This window comes from Podarcis pityusensis (genome assembly GCF_964106645.2).
Source record: "Podarcis pityusensis genome assembly, chromosome: Z".
Classification (NCBI taxonomy): Eukaryota; Metazoa; Chordata; class Lepidosauria; order Squamata; family Lacertidae; genus Podarcis; species Podarcis pityusensis.
In genome coordinates this window covers 1,891,154-1,909,643 of record NC_138044.1, presented here as the reverse complement: position 1 = coordinate 1,909,643, position 18,490 = coordinate 1,891,154, and the positions used below count along the sequence as shown (strand labels likewise).

At 46.5% G+C, this 18,490-nt stretch overlaps 1 protein-coding gene across 1 annotated transcript in view; it reads left to right on the top strand.

Moving 5' to 3' along the window:
* PTGS1 (prostaglandin-endoperoxide synthase 1) overlaps window positions 1-18,490 on the top strand; it is a 45,334-nt gene that overhangs the window by 971 nt on the left and 25,873 nt on the right. The gene's annotated exons all lie outside the window — the stretch shown is intronic.

The following is an 18,490-nucleotide window of genomic DNA, read 5'->3' as shown; positions in this document are numbered from 1 at the left end:
TGCTCGCACTCACAGCTCTCTGCCCCTACCTGGCTCACTCACTCTCTCTCACTGCAGTGCTGGCTGTGCGAATCCGATCCGAGCCGCTGGGTCGCCACCCACTGTGGAGGGGGTGGGTGCCAGGCGTGCGGTGCGGAGAGAGAGCGAGGGACTATCTGGGGGAGGGACAGTGCAGCGGCCGCCCAGCGCAGCGCTGAGCGCAGGAGAGAACCACACCAGACCAGACCAGGCAGCAGCAAGAAGAAGCTGGCAGCGGCGGCAGGTTAGGGGCTAGGGGGCGCAAATTACTTGCCTCGCCCCGGGTTAGGGGGCGCAAATTACTTGCCTTGCCCCGGGTGCTGACAACCCACGCTACGCTGCTGCATTTAGGTGAGCCCTCCTTCACCTGGTGCCCGGAGACTACAATTCCCATCAGATCCAGACTGCTGGCTAAGACAACTGGGAGTTGTAGTCCAAAACATCTGGAAGGCACCAGGTTCCAGAGCACAGACATGTGGGCGTGTTGTGGAAGTTACGGCATGTCCTTAAGTAACTTACAAAGCTTTTATAATTCACATTTTCCATTGTTGCTCTTTCATATGATAATCAAAACCAGTGGGCATGTGTGTGTGTGTGTGTGTATTAAAGCTTTACCCGCAAGTTAAAAGAAAAGAAAAGAAATGATATAAACATTAAAAAGATTAAATTGTATTTGACATTGATATATTAAGGATTTTTTAAATTTGCAACTCAATATATAGTACAGGGTATATAATTTATATATAATTATTTTCTGCCCTTAAATATTGATCCTGTTTCTTTCTGTTATTTCCTTCTGTAAGATACTAAGCCTTTTTAATTAAAAAAGGTTATAATGATTTACAAATAACTGTATGGCATTTACAAGCAATCCATAGATTGAAACCCGAAGCCTTGCATTCCTAACGGAGGAGAAACAAACCCCATTTTTCTACAGCCTTACCATCTGTCTACCTGCCTTCCCTCTCTCTAATAAGACTTGTTAATTGAATGCTATCGATCATCACCTGAACTTCAGATAACTGCAAATCAGTTGAGGGTGCTGTATGGTTTTTCCAGTTCAGACAAATTATCATTCTGGCAGCTCGTTACAGATGGCTATGATGTTTCTGAGCTATTTCTGAGAGCGAAAAACTTCTAAGATGTCAGATGAATGTGCTGCAGTGAACTTCCTTTGGGAAACGGTACGTGAAACCCTTAGGGGGCAGAGGACTGTGTTTGTTTCTTTGGGTGCTCAGGGCCAGCTCTGGAGGTAACCAGGCAAAGCGCCCCAAAGCAGGCTCTCCACTGGTGGTGGAAGCATCTGTACTGGGTGTCCCATCCCCCCCCCCCGGTGGGTAATTAAAAGGTCTGAGGCTTGGGTGCCAAGCATGCGCCTGAGGTGAGTGACTTGAGGCTTCCAGCTGTGGAATTCTATCCTGCAATTGGAAAGATTTTAAGGGCTCCAGCTGAGGCTGGTGTGAGGCCTCCAGGCCCTTGGCCACACGGGGCGCGTGGGTGGGCTTGGCCTGAATATCTAAGGTCCTCTGTCCTTCACTCCTCACCCCCCACCCCTCAAATACCTCCTTTCTTTGCAACCCCTGGTGGGTTGAGGAACTGACCCCTGGGTAACCTCAGTGGGAAATGAAAACAGCCAGAGGTACAGCTCAAAACCCCCATCTTGTTCAGAGTCAGGGTGTTCTCCAGGCTGCTACTGCTTTAAAGGAGGGATTCAAGTCTGTGCTTTCAGTTTGCAAAGCGTGGCAAAAGTGCTCTGCAACCGATTCACCTTTTAAAAAAAGAAACAGGCTTTTTGCAGTTTGGGAAGCGATGGAGAGAGGCATTGGAAAGTGTAGGGTGAGCAAAAGATGAGCAGGAATATGTGTAAGGACTACTTGAGCAAATCAAGATGTATAATAGAATTGTAGAGTTGGAAGGGACCCCAAGGGTCATCTAGTCGAACCCCTGGCAATGCAGGAATCACAACTACAGAGTTCTGCTTAATAAACCTCCAGTGAAGGGGAATCCTCCACTTTCCAAGGGAGTCCACTTCACTGTCATGCAGCTCTTACCGTCAGAAAGCTCTTCCCAATATATGTGATGAGTGTGGGATCAATGCTCAGAAAAGACTGAATATGAGCTAACTCTGCATATGCTAGACACAAGCTATTGTTGATGGATGGATGGATGGATGGATGGATGGATTGGATTTGCACTGGGCTCTTCTGCTAAGAGGGGCTTCCATAGCAACATTTGATAACAACCGTTAAAACAGGACAGTCCCTGCCTTCACCTGGAATAACATGACACAAGGGGAAAAGGGACGTGGAGGGAAGAGGAAAAATCAAAACATAGATTTCTAAATAAAATAAAATAATTAAAATTTTCCTTCCAGTAGCACCTTAGAGACCAACTAAGTTTGTTTTTGGTGTGAGCTTTCGTGTGCATGCACACTTCTTCAGATACACAGAAACAGAAGTCACCAGACCCTTATATATAGTGGGAAGAAGTGTGCATGCACACGAAAGCTCATACCAAAAACAAACTTAGTTGGTCTCTAAGTGCTACTGGAAGGAATTATTTTATTATTTTATTTATTTTGTTTTGTTTTGACTACGGCAGACCAACACGGCTACCTACCTGTACACAGATTTCTAAACACTTTCCCCTATATTGACCCAATGCTGACACAAGACGTGCCTGATGGAGCTGGTCTCTCACAACAGAGCCCAGTAATTATGTTTGCTCAGTAATTATGGACCTTTTCAGTGTTGGCTCCCTGTTTGTGGAAAAGTCTTGCCAGGGTGGATCCTATGGCACTACCTTTATCTACTTTTAGGCGCATTTTTAACTTTTAACTTGCATTTTTAACTCTGGCTTTTGGACCTCCATTAGAATCTTTTCTAGTACTTGTGGCATCTTTTAGTGAGGAAGGATCTGTAAGGCCTGGCTGTTACCTGTACAGGTGTGGTTTCTAAGTTTTTTATTGGCTGCGTTCATTGACGCTGGTTTTTATCTTTTCACATTGTGTTTGTTACATCACTTTGAGTCACTCTGGTAAGAGAGCAAGTAATATAAAAGCAAATATTTATTTATTTGTTGCATTTATATCCCACCTTTTTCCAAGGAGCTCAAGGTGGGGTACATAGTTCATCCCCCTCCCCATTACTATCCTGGGAAGCAGGTTAGGCTAAGAGGCAGTGACTGGACCCCAAGATCATCCAGTGAGTTTCATGGCTGAGTGGGAATTCGAACCCTGGTCTCTCCCAGGTCCTAGTCTAACACTCTAACCACTACACAACATTGCCTGGAGGAGTCCTACCAAACTGGCCTTTCAGCTCTTCCAATCCAGGTCCCTCCTGCTGCAAACCTCTCCCTACTGGAGCTGCATTTAGGTCAATGCTGTTCCTCCTAACCTCTTTTTGGCACCAGTGATCACCTCTGTTCCATCACCACTGACACCCATTGAGCACCCACAACTTCAGTTGCTTGAGAGGAATTTGCCTCTGAGCATGTGAAGAATTCTTTCGCCTAACCCCTGATTGCCAGCCAACCCCCAAGTACCCAAGGCTTAGTGGGTGATAGAGGCAGAGAAAGAGTTTCGTTGCATCCCCTTCTCATTCTGCATACCAAACACCTTCCTCTCTCCTACTTTCAAGTTGTTTCCCTGTTGCTAAATTCTAAAACCTACAGAATACAGTGGTACCTCGGGTTAAGAACGTAATTCGTTCTGGAGGTCCGTTCTTAACCTGAAACTGTTCTTAACCTGAAGCACCACTTTAGCTAATGGGGCCTCCCGTTGCTGCTGTGCCGCCGGAGCATGATTTCTGTTCTCATCCTGAAGCAAAGTTCTTAACTTGAAGCACTATTTCTGGGTTAGCAGAGTCTGTAACCTGAAGCGTATGTAACCTGAAGCGTATGTAACCTGAGGTACCACTGTACAGACAAAGGAGAGTTATAGAGGTGGGAAGAAGAGCGGGGGGTCATGGGTCGGGGGTCAAGGCTAACTAAACAGCTCTCACAATGAATATTTTAAGCATTTATTACAATCTGGCATGTTGCAAAAAGGGAAAACTGCAAACCTAGCAACTTCTTTATTTTTTAAAAAAAGTTCCCCAGAACTTCAGAGTATCCTTGTACTCTAGTTTTTCAATCTGGGTCAGTAGAAAAGGGGAAATGGGACTTCATGGCATTTGCATCCTGATAACCCCACACTACAAATTCGTGGAAGGCCTTACAGAATGTGCAGAATGAAATGGAGAAGCCATCCACACTTCCCGTTGTCTTGTGGTTTATTCATTTGTTCTGTGATTTCAAGCCATGGGTCCTTGAGGTTTTTGCTTTCCCTCGCCACTTTCCCAAACTCACTGCTTATTGCTGAATCGGGACAAATGCCAATCTGCAGAAAACGTGATTGTTGTTGTTTAGTCATTTAGTCGTGTCCGACTCTTCGTGACTCCATGGGCCAGAGCACTCCAGGCACTCCTGTCTTCCACTGCCTCCTGCAGTTTGGTCAAACTCATGCTGGTAGCTTCGAGAACACTGTCCAACCATCTCGTCCTCTGTCATCCCCTTCTCCTTGTGCCCTCCGTCTTTCCCAACATCAGGGTCTTTTCCAGGGAGTCTTCTCTTCTCATGAGGTGGCCAAAGTCTTGGAGCCTCAGCTTCAGGATCTGTCCTTCCAGGGAGCACTCAGGGCTGATTTCCTTCAGAATGGAGAGGTTTGATCTTCTTGCAGTCCATGGGACTCTCTAGAGTCTCCTCCAGCACCATAATTCAAAAGCATCCATTCTCCGGCGATCAGCCTTCTTTATGGTGCAGCTCTCACTTCCATACATCACTACTGGGAAAACCAGAGCTTTAACTATACAGAACTTTGTTGAAAATGTGATTAACATTGACCATAAAGTGTGGGTTTTCCTGGGGAAGCAGTGTGACAAAAGAAAAGCCTCTTGGACCTGTGCCTAGAAATGATGGGGTGTGGGTGTGGGGTGGGAAGTGTGGGTGAACCCATTGTTCTGTGGGGCCCTGAGGCATTGTTGCCATAGAGTCAAGTAGCGACCCCCCAGCCCACTCTCTGATTAGCTGCCATAAGGCAGCAAGATAAATTCCTGAAGATTGGAGCTTCATTCATCAAACAGTAGCAAGAACAACAGGAACATCATGCAGAAGGTGTGTTGGCGCATTGTAATATGTGGATTCCACAAGTTGCAAGACATCCTGGCGATATCTAAGAGAGAAGAAGAGGTATTATTCCAGCATCTGACTTATTTATTCCATCTGTTGGTGGGCTATCCACAGGCACACTCATATTTTCAGAAGCTCCAGGAATGCCTTCTAAGAATGAGAAATGAACTGTGAACCTCTATCTGAGATTACTGTACAGTCATGCCTCATGTTACGTCCACTTCATGTTATGTTCTTTCAGGTTATGTCCTGCAGTGACCTGGAAGTACCGGAAAGGGTTACTTCTGGGTTTCGCTGCTCGCGCATGCGCAGAAGCACAAAATGACGTCATGTGCATGCACAGAAACGGCAATTCGCAACCCGCGCATGCACTCTTTTCATGTTGCGAACAGGCCTCTGGAACGCATCCCGTTTGCAACCAGAGGTACCATTGTACATTATCTGGAAGCCCATGAAGGTAAGCCCATGAAGGAAGCCCATTGATTGGTAAACATCTGGATGATCCTGGTAGCATATGGCTGAGTTTAAATGAGTTATCTTGGCCGGCAACACCCCAGCTAAGATCACATTGTCTGCTTATGATGATGGGAATTTGACAATGTAGTGAAATGAGATTTCAGCCCAATTCCTCTGAGGGTTAGACAGTGGCTGGAGCAGGGCCTGGTATCTTGGTCCTAGCACACACTTCACAGGCATGGATGGAGCACTTGACCTCGTTTTGAAGAGATGGCAGCAAGAAGGCATGAAGAGGGTTTTCAGGAACCTCCAGCTCCCTGTAGTAGAAGCAGCCTGGCACTGGTGGGGCATCTGAAGACTAAGTAGACACCCTTTAATGTAGAGCCTCCAGTGGTGGAACGGGTGGTCAACCTTTGCATTGGTGATGGGGAACTTGTAGCCTTCCATATGTTCTTAGACTGCAATGCCCATCAACTCTAGCCAGCAGGGCCAGTGGTGAGAAGTCCAACAACCACGGAGGACAAGGCTATCAATGCAAGGCTGGATTAAGACCTTTAGAGACCCTAAGTACTTAAAAGATTTTGGTGCCCCTGTATATATCTAAATCAAAATATAAACAATAAAAAAACCATAAAATAAAATTTTATTTTTTGAAATGAAACAAAACCTACAGCAAGATAGAAAAGTAAGATGAATTTTTGTATACTTCCACTTTATTTATATTTGGGGGGGAAATCCTACTTTTCTAATTGTAAAGTCTTTGATCAGATCCTCAGAACTAATCTTACATGACACATCTGCTTCCATATTTAGTAGAGATAAGGCATTCAACCTGACTTGTTGCATAGTTGTTCTTTTGGGTTTTTAAATATCCCTCAACTGAGAAAATGAACGCTCAGCTGAGCAATTTGCGGCGAAAAGCAATGACAAACCTAGACAGCATCTTAAAAAGCAGAGACATCACCTTGCCAACAAAGGTCCGTGGTTTTCCCAGTAGTGATGTATGGAAGTGAGAGCGGGACCATAAAGAAGGCTGATCGCCGAAGAATGGATGCTTTTGAATTCTGGTGCTGGAGGAGACTCTTGAGAGTCCCATGGACTGCAAGAAGATCAAACCTATCCATTCTGAAGGAAATCAGCCCTGAGTGCTCACTGGAAGGACAGCTCCTGAAGCTGAGGCTCCAATACTTTGGCCACCTCATGAGAAGAGAAGACTCTCTGGAAAAGACCCTGATGTTGGGAAAGATGGAGGGCACAAGGAGAAGGGGACGACAGAGGACAAGATGGTTGGACAGTGTTCTGGAAGCTACCAGCATGAGTTTGACCAAACTGCGGGAGGCAGTGGAAGACAGGAGTGCCTGGCGTGCTCTGGTCCAGGGGGTCATGAAGAGTCGGACTAAACAACAACAACAATGTTAAAAATGCAAACTATATAGGTGCTGCAGCTAGGAAGACAGGTGGTTGGATGAATACTTCCTGGGGTTTTGGTTTTTTAAAAAAGAAAAACGCATGTACTCTCTTTCCCTCCCTCCCACCATAGGGTTGCCATATTTCAGAAAGTGAAAATCTGGACAGAAAACTCCGGCCCCTCAGCACGGCCCCAGGTGCTGGCAAGCCATGCTATGCCACTGATGGTATCCTTCTAGAGGGGTTGTCTAAGTCTGGGAAATTGTAGCACTTTGAGGGGAATGAGGGGGGGTGTCTCCTAACAAGCTAAGCAAACTACACTTCCCAGGATACTTACAGGTGAGCCACGGCTGTTTAAAGTGGTATGATACTGATTTACATTTACATTGTGGATGAGGCCATGTTCTTGAAGCAGTAGAATTAGTGGTGGATTGATTCTGCTTTATTAGTTGTTCTGCGATACTTCCTCAGTGCTGCCACTTATTGCTGTTTGGAAAAGGCTGTAGTTCACCAAAGTGGTACCTCAAACATTTGTAGAATGAAACATCGTGAGATTGCAGCAGGAAATTACAAGATATGTACTGACTGGAAACAAAGAAATGTGTCCTCCCCAAAACTTTTGCAGGCATGAAACGTATTGAAAGCAGGATCTCATACTAAAGTCTTGATAGCCTCATGAACAGAGCCGTTTTTAGGTTTGATGAGGCCCTGAGCTCCTGAAGGTAATGGGGCCCTTTATATGTCCAGCTGTCCTTTGTCAACAACAAATTGTCACTGTTTTTGTGTTGAATATATGCTATATGGGAATATATGGACCTAATAGGTATCTCAAGCCATTTGCACATAACAAACAGGAGCCTACATAACACCTTTGCTGTATGTAGGTTTTATTTTATTTGTTTTTTATCTTATATTTTGGAAATGTACATCCAGGTTTTTTCCTTTAATTTTTTGGGGGGGCCCAAGAGAGTGAGGCCCTAAGCCTGAGCTTGTTTAGCTTATATGTAAATCCGGCACTGCTCATGAATTGTCACGAATACACAGTCAAAAGGATGCCTGGAGGGACCCAAAAGGAGTCATAGAAATTGGGATCATGAGTAGACAAAGTGTTGGCTAATAATTGCACCTCCCCATCCTAGCCCTGGTGCTTCATTAACTTTAATGTAACCTTTGACGCCTCCCTCTCCATGGAGGCGCAGGTTGCAGCTACAGCAAAGGCGGCCTTTTTTCATCTCCGCCGTATTAAGCAGTTGGTCCCTTACCTTTCCGGCCCCGATCTGGCCACAGTGATCCATGCGATGGTCACCTCCAGGCTTGATTCCTGTAATTCGCTCTACGTGGGGCTGCCCTTGAAGCTGACTCAGAAACTCCAGCAGGTGCAGAATGCCGCGGCGAGACTCCTTACGGGGTCCTCGCCACGGGATCACATTCACCCGGTGCTCTACCAGCTACACTGGCTCCCGGTGGAGTACAGGGTCAGGTTTAAGGTGCTGGTTTTAACCTTTAAAGCCCTATATGGCCTAGGACCCACGGACCTATGGGACCGCCTCTCCTGGTATGCCCCACGGAGGACCTTACGGTCCACAAATAACAACACTTTGGAAGTCCCAAGCCCCAAGGAGGTCAGATTGGCCTCGGCCAGGGCCTTTTCAGCTCTGGCCCCGGCCTGGTGGAACACCCTACTGCAGGAGACCAGGGCCCTGTGGGATTTGACCTCTTTCCGTTGGGCATGCAAGACGGAGCTGTTCTGCCTGGCCTTTGGGCTGGACTCAGTCTAACCCCCCCTCTCATTTTTATTTATTTTATTTTTTTATGGAACCCCTCATATGGGATTTTGTATATAAATTTTCCCTCGGCTCTTTTTCTGGTCCATGTAGGACCAGCATGGATAGTTGGCCGCGGTGAATATTTGACGTTTTCTCCCCTTATGGCTTTGATCTATAGGCTACCACTAAAACGAGGCTGCATTTTAAGCTGCATTTTAAACTGTATTCTAACTTATATTTTAATCAACTGTTTTTTCTTTGTTTTGTTTTGTTTTGAATGTTTTTACTATATTTATATTTAGTGTTAGCTGCCCTGAGCCTGGTCTTGGCTGGGGAGGGCAGGGTATAAATAAAATTTGTTTGTGTGTGTATATTTTTTGGGGGAGGTGTTCCACTGGTTTTGAAGGATTGAAACTGGAGTATTAGCTCATTTATTAACTGACTGCACCATGGCCATAGCCAGGATTTATGTTAAGGGAGACAGAACCTCAGTTAAGTATTTTTATTGCTTTACTTGATTTACAATAAAAAGTAAGTTTTATTGTTCCCCACCCTGAGATTTCATGATAAAAGCTTTAGTAAACATAGTATAAACTTAAGTATAAACTTAAATGAAAGCCTCATGACCCAAAGTGAAGCTGCGTTTCCTGGGTCATAACACAACATTGTTCCCTGGGGCTTTTGTAAAGTAATGTGTGAGGAGGGGTGTGATTTGAAATCGCACGCCACCCTTGTGAGGGCAGCCAGAGGCCAACCCACACAGGGCTTCTGTGCCTTTCACAGTTGTGCAGGCGAGGGAATTTCAGGAGGTGCACATTGTCATGCAAGCGATACCTATTGAAAGGTGCAAGATCCGTGGCTGCTTTTAAAAACACAAGACTACCAGAACAGCCCTGCTGGATCAGACCCATGGACCATGTAGCCCAGCATCCTGTTCCCACTGTGGCCAACCAGATGCCTGTGGGAAGGCAGCAAGCAGGACTTGACCACAAGTCTCCCCTCCTGCGGCTCCCAGCATTACTGCCTCCAGTTGTGGAAGCAGAAGAGAGCCATCATGCCTAGCAGATGGTGATCGCCTTGTCCTCCATGAATCAACCCTCTTTTAGAGTCCTCCAAATGGGTGGCCATCATTGCAAGTTCCATAGTTAACTCCGTGCTGCATGAAGAAGTACTTTCTTTGCCATTGCCCTGAATCTTTCAACATTTAGCTTTGCTGGATGTCCACAAATCCTGGTGTTGTGACAGAGGGAGGAAAGCTTTTTTTCTGCCCACTTTCTTGATTCCAAGCATAATTTTATAACCTTCTCTCAGGTTGCTTCTTTCTTGCCTTTTCTCTAAGCTTGTTATTGTTGTTTAGTCATTCAGTTGTGTCCGACTCTTCGTGACCCCATGGGCCAGAGCACGCCAGGCACTCCTGTCTTCCACTGCCTCCCGGAGTTTGGTCAAACTCATGCTGGTAGCTTCAAGAACATTGTCCCACCATCTCGTCCTCTGTCATCCCCTTCTCCTTGTGCCCTCCATCTTTCCCAACATCAGGGTCTTTTTCAGGGAGTCTTCTCTTCTCCTGAGGTGGCCAAAGTATTGGAGCCTCAGCTTCAGGATCTGTCCTTCCAGTGAGTACTCAGGGCTGATTTCCTTAAGGATGGAGAGGTTTGATCTTCTTGCAGTCCATGGGACTCTCAAGAGTCTCCTCCAGCACCAGAATTCAAAAGCATCCATTCTTCAGCGATCAGCCTTCTTTGTGGTCCAGCTCTCACTTCCATACATCACTACTGGGAAAACCATAGCTTTAAGAAGTCCCAAATGTTGCACCCTTTCCTCACAGGGGAGTCCTTCCATGTCCTGGGTGTTATGTACTGAGTTGAATAGAATCCAAAATGCAGCAGTCTGATTGGTTCTAGAGCAATAGGATTCAGATTGCAGCAGTCTGATTGGTCCTGGAACAATAGGATCCAGAATGCAGCAGTCTGATTGGTCCACAGGAGCCACCCAATCCAGCTCCAGGTGGAAGTGAATCCGCAACCTGATTGGCCTACAGGAGAATCCCGGAATTAGCCAATCACGTGGTTCCCACTGTGTAAATAATGTATATAAAGCAGATATTTCGTGGGAACTTCCACTCCTCCTCAACACTGTGAGCTGAATAAAGAGCATGAAATCCACTCTCGACTTCGAGTATATTTCACTGAGAATGCACCCAACATTCTCCTTGCCTCTCCATGGCAAAGGTACAAGCAGGAGGGCAAGACAGTGTTCAGGTGGCCCAATTCAAAAGAGGACCTGTGTTGCTCCTGCGCCTTTAATAGTTGCGTGGCAGCTGAAATTCCCTCTTCTGCAATTCTTTTAAAGGTGCAAGAGTCCTCGCCTCCTTTGTTCCTAGTCTTCAAGGCAAGCTGGTCAAGTTTGTGATGAAACTTCTCATTACGGAGCCGCAGAGAAGCTTGCAAACACCCCTCTCTGGGGGTTTTTCTGTCTCATTCCCAGAAAGAAAAAAAGCAGCTAGCTTCCGAAGCGGGAAACAGGCAGAGCTCAGCCCTGCCTTTACTGGCCTGAGATAAAGAGTTGCTCCCACTTCTTCCAAACTGACTGTTGTATTAATATGTCAGCCCCTTGGCCTCATGCATCCCTCGTACACTTCCCGGAGGTTAACCACAAATGAACTCCCACAAATGAACAATCTTTAGGGAGTTACCAGGAAGAGCCACCTCCGCGCTGTTTTTCAAAGGGACAAGCGAGTTGCGTCCTTTCCTTCCAGCAGATTCAAATAGCTGGGCATTCCAGAAAGTATAACGTTCTGGAAATATGTGAGGAAATAGATAGGCCTTTTAAAAGGGCTTGAGATGTTTGCTTTAACTTAATTTGCAAGTAAGGCATGGGGGATAGAGGCTTTGACATTCTCCCTTCTCCAGAGGGCTTGATTTAAGCCTTCCTAGGCCCGGATGGTTTATTTATATGTGCAAATGAAACATTTTATCCTCTGGACAAGAACCAGGAATTCTAGCTCAGAAGCTGCCGCCCAGAATAGTGGACACGAGGGATGGGGTTGGGTGGGATTTGCTTCAGAGTTCCTCAAACATTTGTAAGAGCACAGTTTGAATTTATGCATCAAAGGTAATAATTGAATCCCCTTTTAAAAATATTCATACCTCTGAATGTTTCTCTTGCAACCTAGGGCTGTGTCCACAATGACACTCTCAACCAAGGGAGGTGCTGGAGGGGGCAGGGGGCAAGTACCCCCCAAAAGAGTTCACCTCCTCATTCTCCCCCCCCCCAATTGCTGGACTCATTAACATATTGCTGTGTGGCACCCCAGTCTCCAAGTGGTGAGAAATTCCTGTGGTTCCAGCTGCTTACCCAGATTCGGTTTTCTTGGAGTAAAAGTCACCGGAGATTACGGTGTCTTTAGGATATGTAGTTTTATTTACACATCTATACAACTTGAGCATGAGATGGAGAGACTCACAGCATTAACATTCCAATGGGTTTTGGGATCCAGCACAGAGCAAGCGTGTCTCTGGGTCTCCAGCTTCCAGCCTGCTTTTTTCAGCTCATCTCCCACACACCACCCTGGCTCTTGTTCTCCTACCTAGCAGCCAGGTGAGGAGGGAGAGGAAAGACCTGCCTATCAGCCTGGAGGGCCTCATCCCTTCATTGTAGCTCTTGCAATGGAGCCCATCCTTTTGGGATGCGGATGAGGACACTGCACTGGCCAGCCAAGGCCATCGTCTTACAAAGAAACTTCTCTGGCTAGTTTAGCAGTAGGATCCTCTCTTTGAATCTAATGCTCCCCAGGTACAGGATCCTAAGAATTGGAAGGGACTCGTGGCATCATCCAGACTGACTGCCACAAAGCAAAACATCATTCAAGTGTAAGCTAAAGGTAAAGGTAAAGGGACCCCTGACCATTAGGTCCAGTCGTGACCGACTCTGGGGTTGCAGCACTCATCTCGCTTTACTGGCTGAGGGAGCCGGCATACAGCTTCTGGGTCATGTGGCCAGCATGACTAAGCCGCTTCTGGCGAACCAGAGCAGCGCACAGAAACGCCGTTCACCTTCCCGCCAGAGCGGAACCTATTTATCTACTTGCACTTTGACGTGCTTTCAAACTGCTAGGTTGGCAGGAGCTGGACCAAGCAACAGGAGCTCACCCCGTCACGGGGATTTGAACCACCGACCTTCTGATCGGCAAGTCCTAGGCTCTGTGGTTTAACCCACAGCGCCACCCGCGTCCCTCATTCAAGTGTAGTCATATATTATTTCTGTAGCTTTCCAACAGTGCAGCTGCAGCTCTTGAGGCAGAAATTTCTGCGTCTTTTGCAGCTGCTGACAACAGATCCTTGAGAACCCAGAAATGGGGAAGCATCTAACTTACAGCATTGAGCAGCCAGATTCCAACCTGGTCTCCACCTCCAGCATCCCAGACCCACCCAACCAGCATGGAAACAGAGCCTTTAGTCACTGAAGAGATGTCTCCTAACCTTTTGTGCTGATTGGAGCCCACCAGAGTGAAAGGAGTATTACCCATGAGGATGGGCTTCCAGGGTCACTTTGTGGGAGAGGTGTCGGAAGGACACTGAGGAGGAATGTGGAGGACGTGGAGAGGATAAGAGCAGACAAGCACGTGCAAATTTACCAGCAGCCTCTTACTCTAGTGGTGACCTTGGAAGCTCTTTTCTGACTCCATTGTGGCCACAATTCTGCACTCTGGAGAGGGTTTCTTGCTGCTATTGAGAGCCTAGGTGCTCTTGAGCTTCACCAGACGCAGGACTTGCACACAACTGAAGAAACATCAATCAAAGTTGGTTGTCTAAAGCTGCATGCATCAGCACTTGGGTTTAAAGCAGTCATTTTGAAATGAGATAGTCACTTCCTTTGGTTTTGAGATGCTGCACGGATTGTCACGGCAACATTTTAAAAGAGATCAAGAGAGTTTTGTGTCACCCCTGAAGACTAGCCAATATATTACACAATAAGCGTTATAACTTAGAACTCTAGTCTGTAACCTTCAGATAGTCCCTTAGCGCCTTTCCCTTCACTCTCCCAATTTTCCATTTTTTTCAAAAATGTAGGGAGTTGGACTAGATGATGCTTTGGACCTCTTCCAACTCTACAATTTGGTGCTTTGGTTGGGATGGTCTGTTTTTAGGGGGCATTATTTTGGGGTCTTTTTTATTATTTGAGTGGGGGGGTGCAGATAGGTGTTTTCCTGTTTAGAGGTGAGTGACACAGGGAAGACTCAATATGTGTCCTTCATACAGTGGTCTCTCGGGTTACATACGCTTCAGGTTACAGACTCCGCTAACCCAGAAATAGTGCTTCAGGTTAAGAACTTTGCTTCAGGATGAGAACAGAAATCGGACTCCGGCGGCGCGGCAGCAGCAGGAGGCCCAATTAGCTAAAGTGGTGCTTCAGGTTAAGAACAATTTCAGGTTAAGAACAGACCTCTGGAACGAATTAAGTACTTAACCCGGGGTACCACTGTATTGTCAAAAGGATGTCATGAGCATTAGACAACTGCTTGAGGAATCCCATGGAGTAGCGTCAGTACAAGTTCCAGCTAGCATTGTATCATTGATCAGAAAGGGTTGAGCCCCGTCACTTGTATTTTTAAAGTCATCAGCCTCTGGGGGTCTACGTGAGGGTGTGGCTTCCTCTTCTGTAGCTGCCCTGCTTTTGATTTTTATGTGGGGGGTTGGGGTGTATGTGCCACAGGACTGCTACAAGCAGTGTGCCATTGTGGTGTGATAAGAGAGTGTGAGACCAGGGTTCAAATTCCCACTCAAGTCATGAAACTCGCTGGGGGAACTACCATACAGGCAGGATATAAATGTGATAATAATAAACATATTCATTCATACAGTGGGACCTCGGGTTACATACCCTTCAGGTTACACACTCCGCTAACCCAGAAATGGTGCTTCAGGTTAAGAACTTTGCTTCAGGATGAGAACAGAAATCGGGCTCTGGCGGCGCGGCAGCAGCAGGAGACCCCATTAGCTAAAGTGGTGCTTCAGGTTAAGAACAGATCTCCAGAACGAATTAAGTTCTTAACCCGAGGTACCTCTCTCTCTCTCTCTCTCTCTCTCTCTCTCTCTCTCTCTCTGGTTTTTTACATATCATTTTCAACAATCATTTAACATAACTTCTTATCTTATACAATATTTAGACTTCCATCGACAACCTCTGATGATTTTCCGTTCTTTATCACTTATTCTGCATTTCTTAATTTCTCTATTTCTCCTTATTATCATCAACTAATAATTCTCCTCATAGTTTTTCTTGCAATATTTCAAATAGTCCTCCTTACAGAACTTCTTGCAGTCCTACTAGCGTAATCTGTTCATTACGATTGCTTTTCAAATAGTTCATATATTTACTCCAGTCTTCTAAGAATCTCTGGTCCCGCAGGTTTCGAAACCTTCCTGTTAATTTATCTAATTCTGCATAGTCCAATAAACACGTTCATCTTGCCCCAGCTTGATTGATGGAATCCACTGCCTCAACCTCTCCTTCACTGGAGGTTTTTAAGCAGAGGTTTGATGGCCACCTGTCCGGGGTCCTTAAGCTGTGATTGCTGCATTGCAGAGGGTTAGACTAGATGACTCTTGGGGTCCCTCCCAACTCTACAGTTCTATGATCAGAGGAGGAGGAGGTGTCTGTTAATGTCTACCAGTCATGGTGGCTGCATGGCCTTCAGAGTCTGCCTCATCTGCTAGGGAACAGCAGGAAGAAAGGACTGTGCTTCCTGGATATGCCTGGCTGGCTACTCTAGGCCGCATGGATCTCTGGTCTGATCCTGCAGCTGAGCTGTTCTGGAGGTAACTTCTGGCATCCAGTGGTGGATGCCTATTCCAAAGCAGGAGGCAGCATCATGGGAAGAGGATGGGCGCCACCAGGTCTGCACTTGCCAGGGGAGTGACTCTTGTCCCATGACGCCTGTCCATGCGCAGCCTCAGGTGGGAAGGGCATGTATGCGCATGCCCCTCCATCCCCACCTCACATTCCCTGGGGTTGCCAAGTGTAATTCATCACCACAGCTGAACGAAGCCAGGACTTCCAGAGGACATTCCCTTTAGAGACTGGTGCCAGGAGGGTGTGTGTGCATTCACAAAGCTTTGTGGGAAAGGATCCCACAAAAGTCTTTCCGGAGGGCAACCAATATGATAATGGATCCGGAAAGCAAGCCTTATGAGGAACAGTGAAGGGAGCTGGGGATGTTTAGCCTGGAGAAGAGGAGACTGAGAGGTGACAGAACAGCCATCTTCATATATATCTGAAGGGCTGCCACATGGAAGATGGAACTAGCCTGTTTTATGCTGCTCCAGAGGGTAGGATACAAAAAAAGGAATTCAAAGGAGATTCTGACCGTTGTAGATTCAGAAGCATTTTCCAATGGTAAGAGCTGTCTGCAGGGGAATGGACTCCCTCGTAAGCTGGGGGACCCCTTTTCAATGAAGGTTTTAAAGCAGAGGTGGAATTGCCGTCAGTCACAGACTCCTTAGCTGTGACTTCATTGCAGGGGGGTTGGACTAGATGACCCTTAAGGTCCCTTCCAATTCTGCAATTCTGTGATTCTATGACATGCTCAACAGACTCAATTGTTAGAGGAATGTAGGAAGGACCGTTCCAGTTCAGGAGAATTATGAACAGAATTATTAACATTTATTAATTGTGACCATCTTTATATTTCTATATTTCACATATGTAAGTTGCTTTTCAACAAGTACCCATGAAGACATGCAAACCATAAAAGAACACCAACATTTCTCACTGAGAAAAGAGATCGGTAAAGGGACCCCTGACCATTAGGTCCAGTTGTGGACGACTCTGGGGTTGCGGTGCTCATCTCGCTTTACTGGCTGAGGAAGCTGGCGTACAGCTTCCGGGTCATGTGGCCAACATGACGAAGCCGCTTCTGGCGAACCAGAGCAGCGAACGGAAACGCGTGTACCTTCCCGCCGGAGCAGTACCTATTTATCTACTTGCACTTTGACGTGCTTTCAAACAGCTAGGTTGGCAGGAGCTGGGACCGAGCAACGGGAGCTCACCCCGTCGCAGGGATTCGAACCGCCGACCTTCTTTTCGGCAAGTCCTAGGCTCTGTGGTTTAACCCACAGTGCTACCCGCATCCCTGAGAAAAGAGATATTTGCTGGTAAAAAGGAAGAAGTATTTGTGTGCTTCCAAAAAAATTAATAATACAAAACCCCTCAGAATTACAGTACATACTTTCTCCCTTTCTTTGCGATGCTCTCTGCTTGACCTCTCCAGGAGAGGCTGTTCTCCACCCAGTCAGGAAACTGGGACAGGAGCCAGTAAGGGCTTGGGATCTCACAGAGCAAGGAGTGCATGTTCGGGAAGAGTCCTTGGCCGCCAGTTGGTCTAGAGCTGCATTTTTGAGACTGTTACCATCAACTGTTAAGCACCATGTGAACCTCATTCCTCCTTATCTGTCCTGAGGGTGGCCAGTCAGCAGGGATGGAGCCAGGGTTCCTGTATGATTAATAGCTGTGGAGAAGAACTGTAGGTTTCAGCAGGTGAAGACACTCTCTTCTGCACAACTGTTAAAACCGGCATTAAAGTACAGTTTGCCCTGACAGTAGCCCACTGGCCGCCATCACCTCCACCTTCGTTTCCAAAGCTCTGTCCTGAATAGGAAAGTCTTAGCCTGCCCAACAAAAGGTTAATAAGAAGAAGGGAGTCATCCTAATCTCTCTTGGGAGGGGTCTCACAATCTGGGAGCAACTGCAGAAAAGGCCCTCTCTCATGTCACCACCAGCTGTGGAGAGGTGTTCACAAGAGGATCTTAGCACCTGGGCAGGTTCAGACAGAGAGATACAATTATCCAGGTAGCCTAGGGCCAAGCCATGTAGGGCCTTATAGGTCATAACCAGCACTCTGATGCCCAGAAATGGATTGGTCACCAGTGATGTTGTTTTTTTAACAGGGGAATAACATTCTTTCCGTAACCAGGCCTCAGTCAGCAGTCTGACAGCAGCATCTTGGACCAGCTGAAAACTTCCAAACACTTTGCAAAGGCAGCCCCACATGGAGTGTGCTACAGTAGTCCAACTGGGATGTAGCTAAGGCATTGTATCCTGTGAAGCACCAAACTCACAGTTCTGAGCTTTGTGCTTTAATAATGTATAATTATTCCTTCTGTTTTATTAAATCCGAGATGCCAAAACTCATAGCACTGAAATACTGGGTTTTTTCCTAAGCTCACCATACTGTTTAAAAGGTTTTAAGGTTTCTACCAAGTTTTTAGTCTGCTTATGGAAGGTTCAGGCCCACTTCTGGCAACACTTAGTAGCCCATGCATTTGGAATGGGTGCTCAAAGACCCATGGAATTGTAGAGTTGGAGGGGCCCTCAAGGGCCATCTAGTTCAACCCCTGCAATTCTGGAATCACAGCTGAATAATCCCTGACAGGTGGCCATCCAGCCTTTGTATCAAAACTTCCAGGGAAGGAGAGTCCAGCACCTTTTAAGCTGGTCTGATGTCAAACAGCTCTTAGCATCAGAAAATTATTCTGAATGTTTAGTCAGAATCTCCTTTCTTATAACTTGAATCCATTGAGTCCTACCCTCCAGAGCAGAAGAAAACAAGTTTGCTCCCTCTTCCATGTGACAGCCCTTAAGATAGGTGAAGATGGCTATCGCATCTCTTCTCAGTCTCC